Genomic DNA, 8,764 nt, shown 5'->3' on the forward strand with positions numbered 1-8,764 from the left:
ATTCGTTCCGTCATACATTGAAACTTTTCAATGTTACAGAGTTATACTTAAACTTATAAGTATAATCATATTTACTAAGATTTAGTAAATCATGACGAATCGATCTTTGTGGTGGACCCTGACCAGCACACACTCAGAGTACCCGATCCTTTAGTCCTTCCCTTGAATCACATATACATGTGATCAAGGAATTAGACTTAACTTTCCAAAGATGAAGATTCTCATTCATCATACATTACAACTTGTATGATTCCAAGTTTCTGTCCAATTGAGACTTGGGTGATGAGAATCTTTCCTTATTTGGTAAATTCAGTCATTACCACAAATGAGAGAATCAAATTCACATTTCCAATATTGCTAGAAACACACAAACATCTTTTTCCATAAATGCCATTGTAAGGGAATATAATATAAAATAAACAAAACTTTTATTTATTTATAAAATGCAGAAAAAGACTTTTTCCTTACATTGCAATTACAAGGAAAAACTATGCTATTACATATTTCCTAGCACTCTATCGTAACTTCTACGCAGCAACCCAAAATTCCGATCTTCGAACCAATAAAAATCCATCTTCGCGATCAGATTCAGCATACTCTTCTTTTAAGCTTCCTCTCCTTTGCCTGATCCTACGAAACATCAAAATGTAGCATAGTCACATCATGTATTAGGAATCAAAAATTAGGAACTTAAAAAAGTTAGATAATGGACTTACCTGAAGCAGAACCATACATTCTGCCTAAATATCTCAGGTAGTCAGGGCAGCTTCGATTCCAATGTTCCTTTCCTTGGCAATAGAAACACACATGCTTTCTCTTATGATCAACACTTTTGACCATGGCCAATTCCTTTCCTTCAGGAGAAGGAATCATTTCCGGGATGTCCATGTTGGCTTCAGAGGCAGACCTTCAATTCAAATTTGGTTGACCATTGCGCCAAATCATTGCTGATTCAGCAGCAATTAGCAAATAGGTAAAATCTATTAGGGTCATGTCGCGATCTGTCACATAGTAGTCTTTAATGAACTCACTATATGAGTCAGGAAATGACTGAAGAACCCAGTCAATAGCTAACTTCCTTTGGAAAACGACACCCAACATTCTTAGGCTGTTAATGTGTGCCTTCATTTCCAAGACATGTGCACACACCGGCCTTCCTACTTTGTGTTTTCTATCCAATAGGACTTGAGTGAGTTTGAAAATTTCAAGTCTTCGAGCTTTTGGGTCAGGGAGAATAATTGGAGGAGGTGGAGGAAGTGAAGCATGATGTTGAGGGACACCATCTTCAAGAAGGAAGCTTGTTCCAAGAGATTTGGGAAGATCATAGTTGTCTGAACCAGACATCTACAATGGGAGATATTCAAGTCAGTTGATTTTTAAGTCCTTAATATAACACCCAATATGAGATATTAAGACTAGGACCCAACACAATATTTTATAACTTGGAAGAGGGATGCCGTAATCCAAGCTATATAATATTTGAAGGTAGGTGAATGACGATTCACCAATTTCCACCATGAAAAATGAAATAATATTAGGTTTTACTTGGATTTGAAACTCCTAGATCTTTTGAGATTCATTGAAATTTTCAATGTCATGTTTAAATCTCGATTGTGCCCTCTCAAGTTTGTGACTAGGATGTCGAGGATCACAAACAAGGTGTGAATAACCATGCAAATTGACTTGGTACCCTTAATTTTATCACCCAATCGATGTGTCGGTTAACCACATGCGCTCCACCGATCTATGATAAAACTTAAGTCACCCTTTGCCACTCTTACTAGTCCTTGTTAGTGTGCCGGTTAACCACACACACTCCACTAACGACTTGGTAAGGTGCAAAGTGTAATTTCATGGGTTAGCACCTCTTTCACATTTTTCTAAAGTAACTAAGATTAGAAATTTATTAAGGTTTAGTTACTTTATAATTTCATTATCATTTTAATGAGAATTAAAGTCATTGTCCTAACATTCGGCTAACGACCCTCCACTGATCAAGGAAGCGGTAGGTGAGAGTGGACACCCATTAAGCTGCCATTTTATAGGCAACAACCTTATACCCCCTTATAGACCGGCTTCGTGAATGAGGCCTACAAACGGTAAAACGACTTGATCTTATACATATACCTATTAAACTTTTAATATTATAGAAGTATAAGGACTGAATTTTATACTTTTAAAATTGTAAGGTATGGAATTAAAGTTTGTGTGAGACTTTACAAATTCCAAAACTTGAGGGTAAGTTTTGAAAAATTCAAAATTTTTTGGATATTCATAACTTATGAGTTTTAATAAAGGTTTAAAAAACTTTTAATGAAGAGACACTTGGATATCCATAACTTGAGGGCAAGTTATGGAGTCCATAAAACCATTTATGAGAAACAACTCTTGAAATGTGTAACCTATGAATCTTTTAAAGAAAAACTTTTGGAATTCCATAACTTGAGGACAAGTTATGGAGTCCATGCAATGTCATAAAGACCAAGAATTATACTAACAAACAATTTGCAAAAAATTCCTATGATCTACCAAAACTCATAAGTTCATGAACATCCATAATCAAAAACTTTCAAGAATCATATAAACATATACAAAACTTGAACCTTTGATTATAACTTTGAAATTGGTTCACCATAATCATTACCACATCAAAAACAGGTTTTATAAGTCCAAAACAGTTTAAAGTAATGATTTTAGACCAATTCCAGCACCATAACTCGAAGATATGCTGTCTGGGGGTCCAACTCGTCCAGTGCATGAACCAACTCGACAAGTTGGATGAATTTAGGCTTGGACTCGTTGAGTCCCTTCATGGACTTGGCGATTCAGATGTGCAGACAACATACAAACTTCGATTTCCAGCAATTTGCATCAAGTATTCAAGAAAACATGCCTAGGCTCTGATACCACTGTTGGGTTTTGAGCATTCTAACACTCCTATGGTGTACATGCAACCCTAGAAACCTTGGATCTATGTTTTCCTCTAAAATACATGCAAATAAGTGTTTTCAAGGTTTACATCCTAACTAGCATGGCATGGAGAGCAAGGATCATAAAATACTAGAAAAATGACATACCTTTTGATGTGGCTTAAAGTCTTGATCTTTAAGAGCTTAGCCCCAATAGTATGGAAGCTTCAACTGGAATCACATATCACTCAAAAAAAACTTGGAAATAATTGAGAGAATATGTTGCACTCCTAAAATCGGCCACCAATCTTGTTCACACACCACTAGTGCCAATTCTATAACCAAGGACTCCTTTATATAGTATGGAGGATTAGGGTTAAACCCTAATACCCATGACTCTTCATTTACCTAGGATCCATGGGCTAAAAGCTCCATGGACTATCTATGGACTCCATATACTCTTAGCCCATCCTAAATAAATATTAGTCCAATCCATATATATAAACAATAGTCCATATTTACTTAGCTCCATTTTGATCACTAAATTAATTCTTGATCAATACTAATTAAATAATTATGATATCATATTAATATATTATAACTAATAATATATTAATATATCATAAACATATTATTCTGAAAAGTATATCCATACAAGTTGTTAGGTGAAGTGCAACCCAAATGGACCATGCTACTCTCGGGTCGAATTCACACCAATAATAGTTATGGGCTTAGTCATCTAATTCAACATGAGTTTAATCCTACAACGATCGAATATTGGCGTAATAGGTTGATACAGATGCACCGTCTAGTCTGGTGCTAGCAATCTTTTGTTTTAATTCATATGCACGAGGAGCGTTTTCTTTGCCATACCTCTCGAGAAGATCCATCCATATCTCTGACATGGTGCTTGCATATTTAAAACTATTTCAAATGCTCTTCTCCATGGCGGTGGTAAGCCATCCTTTTATCATTGCGTCACATCGCATCCATGGCATGTAGTTGACGAATCCCTTTTCTGGTTTCTTAATGGTACTGTCAATAAACTCAAATTTGTTTTTGACAAAGTGAAAATTGTCCATCTCTTTTGATTGTAACATCCCAATCTTCATGTATGAATTTAAAGCTTTAAATATATATATATATATATATATATATATATATATATATATATATATATATATATATATATATATATATTAGGGCAACTAGACGAGTTGGGAGGTTCCGACTTGTCATGTAGAGTTATGATGGTCGCACATTTTTTAAAGATCTACTCGATGAGTTGGAAGGCCCCAACTCGACGAGTTGAAGGATAAATATGAAACCCAAATTATTAGGGTTTTACACCCTATTTAAAGACCTTATGACTCATTGTTGGCCTCCCTTATCGTCCCCTCAGTCCAGAGAAACCCTAATCCGTGCCTCATCTCTCATTTTGATTAGGTGTGGGCATTGAGTGTGATTTTTTGTGCTCTTTTGGAAGGAACTTAAAGCTTGAAGAGGATTGATTCAGAGGAAGGCTTTAGATTCGGGATTTTCATTGTTTTTGCAATCATTTTGAGGTATAAAGTCGATATCTTGATCATCCATTTGCTAGATCTCTTCATTTGAAAGTTTATGGCCATTATTAGCTTATTTTGGGACCATTCCTAGATTTGAGCATGTTATTAAGCTATGACTTCAGATCTGGACATCTCATGGCCTCCATGGACTTATAGTCACCAACTTTGTCTAGTAATGGCCCTCCTTCATGCTCTAAGTCCCTTAATAAGCTTTGTTTTAGTGTTTTAGCCTCTTGATGCCATGCATGGACGTAAAAGTAGCAAATTTACGTGGTATTTTAGTTCTAAGGGACCAGATCTATGGTTTGTAGCACTAGATTTGCTTGGGAATTGGCTGAATGCTTTAAGACTAGGAGAAATCGACGAGTTGCCTAGCCCACTCGGCGAGTTGAATCGGGTTTTCCCGTTTCTGGATACTGTAGAAACTCGACGAGTTGGTTCGGGTTTTTCTTGTTTTTATGAGTACTGAAGGAACTCGACGAGTCGATAGATGCACTCAACAAGTTGGGTCAACATGGATTGTTGACCTTGACTGTTGACTTTGACTTTGGACATGGTTGACCAAGTTTGACTTTGAGGGCATTTTAGGTATTTGGAGGTTTTCATAGAATGGTTATATGGTAGTTGTAGAATGTTGAGTCCGAAGCTGAGTCTTAGAGTTGGGATTTGATCTTACCGGTTCAGAGCTACTTGTGAGGTGAGTTCTCCTCACTATATTAATAGGGTCGAAGGCACCAAGGTTGGCCCTCTGGATTGTTTCCTGGTTATCGTATGATGCTATGTGTAGTGATCTGTTAGATCAATATTCTAGTATATAGGACAGTGCTATGATTTATCATCTGTTAGGCCTATATGATTATCGTATGTGCTAGATAACATTTGATATTTATGTGATATTGTGATGGCGGGTGGGTTGAGGCGGTCTTACTGTGTGCTGAAGGCTAACTGACCGAGGGCGGTCTGGATAGACCGAAGGCCCAGCGGGACGTACCAGTTAGGCCGAAGGCTTGGAGAATGGTCCAGATAGGTTGAAGGCCTGATGAGGCGGTCCAGTCATGTTGAAGGTTTTTATGAGTGGTCCAGATAGGCTGAAGGCCCGGTAAGGCAGTCTAGTCAGGCTGACGGCTTTGTATGCATACTGTTTGTTCATGATATTGTTCTGGTTTGTATGGTGTGGTATTTTGGGGGAAACTCATTAAGCTTTCAGCTTACAGATGTGGATTTTGTTTCAGGTACTTCGGATGATCGCGGGAAGGCGAAGGCTTGATTGTGCACCTCCTCGTATTTTATATCACGATTTTTGGGATTACTCTGATCATAAATTATTTTGAAAACAATATGTAATAAATGGTGGTTTTTGGATGTTTGAAAAAGTTTACAATTTTTATGAATTTTATAAATGTTACAAGTTGGTATCAGAGCCTTGGTTTGAGTGAACTGGAGGAACAGTCGTGTGAATTCAGTCTCAAACTGAGGAAAAGATTTTCCAAAAAATGATTTTTTAAACGGTTTTCAAAATACTAAAGGAGAATGCGATGTGTACGATCAGCCGGAGCCAGTAAGTAAAGGCCAAAATACCATATTACTGTTTGATGATTGTGATATGATAGAACAACATGCTAGTGATAGGCTAGGGATCTTAAGAATTGCATGATAGAATTGCTTAATTATATGATGTTTGATAGCCTAGGGCCTTTTTTTATGAAATTGACATCATTACTGTAGTTGCTTAGTATATGAATCATGGTTATATATAACTAAGATCTTATAGCCTCAGAATATTTGGTTTGGTCTTATTTCCTATTCTTGTTTGATGAAGGGCTTATGGTAGGATCAGCTATTCAAAAATCTATAGGGTCCAGTGTTATGTATGGCTAGCATACACGAGTGTTGCAGGGTTGGTGGAAGTTTCATGGTTGAGTTGTTTGAGGTCATCCGGCCAGTCGTGAGATGTTTAGTTTCCTCTAGGAGTGAGGATTTCGTGTTCGTTTATGCTTATAAGTATTGTTAAGGTGTTGTGATGATCCTTGAGACAAACACAAGTAGGTGTGGAGTATTTGCCTCTTGGGGTGCAAAGTTATTCATGATTGAGTTTGTAAATGTTTGACTTTTGTAAAACCCACTTGTATGTGGAGTATTTGCCTTTTGACACATGTGTCAGTGAGAGTGAGAGTGAGAGAGAGACATGTAAACACCTCTATATAAGGTGGGTTTGTTCGCTTGTAGAGGTGTGCTTGAGAGATGTAAAAGTTGAGTGTGTAAGTGTGTGTTATTTATGTAGTCTAAATCTAGATCCTTTTCGTGTAACACCATATACAATCAATACATCTCTTGAACACCTAAATCACCATGTTCATTGTGCAAACTTTAATTCCGCATACCAAACCATGTTCTTTGTCACAACAGTAGTATGGGCCCGTACTACTAAAGGCACAAGACACATATGCATTTTAAGGAAATCACAACCCCTAGGGTTTTCGTTGGGAGTTGGTTCCCCGTTGTTTATGTGGATTATCTGATATATTCCTAGTGTATTTTCAGTATGGTGTTTACAAGAGGATTCGAGACCAGATCCGGGTCGGGATCAGGAGCTGGTAGTCAAGGTGAGCCAGCCTTATCAGAGGACCGTGTCAAGGACATCATCTGTGAGGAGGTGGTTGCAATCATTCAGGAGCAGATTCCGGAGAAGTTCGGGTCTATTAAGACCACGATGATGGAGTATTTTGATGATAGATACGCAGCCGTTGCTGAGCTTGCTGCCGTTGCAGCCTCTGTACTCGTGGCAGCCGTAGGTGTTGGGACAGGGCGTGTTTTCTAGTATCAGGACTTTGATAATACGAATCCACCAACTTTTGATGTAGTTCAAGACCCGATTGTAGCCATGAGGTGGCTATCTAATGTGGAGGGGTGTTTCTTCACGTGCTTATGCCATACTGACCAGAGGTTCAGGTGCACTCTGAACCTCCCGAGGTCCAGAGTGAAGGATTTGTGGAGAGTTGTTAGGGGATCATATTATGATGAGCAGAGAGCTGCGGTATCATGGGATCACTTTAGGGAGATGTTTCACACTCACTACATTTCTTGTGTTGAGCGAGAGAGGTTGGCTCAGGAGTTCTTAGACCTGAAGCAGGGATCAGAGTCGGTGACTAAGATCACCCGGATGCTTACTGAGAGGACGATGTTTTGCCCTGAGTTTGCTTTTGAGCAGGCTCAGATGACCCGTTATCTGAGCATGCTCAAGACAAACATTAGGCAGTTTGTTTCCACTCAGTGGTGTGATACCTTGTTGGAGTTACAGGAGGCCATCAGACAGCGTGAGCTTGAGATAGAGCTACAGTTGAGGGAGAAGAGATAGGCTCCAACACAGTTGCAGCTGGCGCTGAAGCGGTTCAAGGCCGCCGACTCTAGGTTTGGAGGACAGTGAGGCCGCACTTGTGGGAAGTGCAGGAAGGTTCATGCTGAAGCTTGTTGATCCGGTGGTGTGTGCCATAAATGTGGAAAGGAGGGGCACTTTGCAATGAATTGCTTCCAGTTAGACCTAGTTCAAAGTATGAGGATTTTCTACAATTGTGATCAGGTTGGCCATGTGAGGACCAACTATCTGTTGCTTACTGCTAAGTCGGCGCAAGCCCCTACGACAGCTACATTGGGGATTACTGATGGGATTTAGGGTAGGGCGGAGCCCCCGAGGGCTCGAGTTCATTCTTTCCAGCTCACTTCCAAGGAGGCCAGAGCGGCACCTGATGTTGTGACTGGTATGTCTTTATCCTTTATCTTGTTGTTTATGATTGTATTGTGCTCATATGTTTGTACCTCTATTAGGTACGTTGCTAGTGAACTCTTTGCCTGCTTTAGTGTTGTTTGACTTGGGTGCGAGTCAATATTTTGTTTCTCGGTCCTTTAGTGGGGATTTTTCTTTGCCCATGGGAGAGTTGGAGTGTCTGTTGCGAGTTTCTATCGCCAACGAACACGAGGTTTCTTCTTCTTCAGTTTATTAGCGATGTGTTCTAAAGATCTTTGGGGTGTCCTTTCCGATTGATTTGATTCTGATTCCTATGAGGGATGTCTGTGTGATCGTGGGTATGGACTGGATGAGTCGATTTAGTGTCATGATCAACTACGAGGGTCAGCGTATGGTAGTTCCGACCGCAAGTGAGGGAGAACTGGTTATTTATGGAGAGGGCACCAGACCAGGTTTAGGGTTTTTTTCGACAGCCAGGGATTGACAGTATATTCAGCATCGGTGTGCGGATAATTTGGCGTATGTGGTGGATACGCGGGGTCAGGGAT

The sequence above is a fragment of the Lactuca sativa genome, chromosome 8 (genome assembly GCF_002870075.4).
Source record: "Lactuca sativa cultivar Salinas chromosome 8, Lsat_Salinas_v11, whole genome shotgun sequence".
Lineage (NCBI taxonomy): Eukaryota > Viridiplantae > Streptophyta > Magnoliopsida > Asterales > Asteraceae > Lactuca > Lactuca sativa.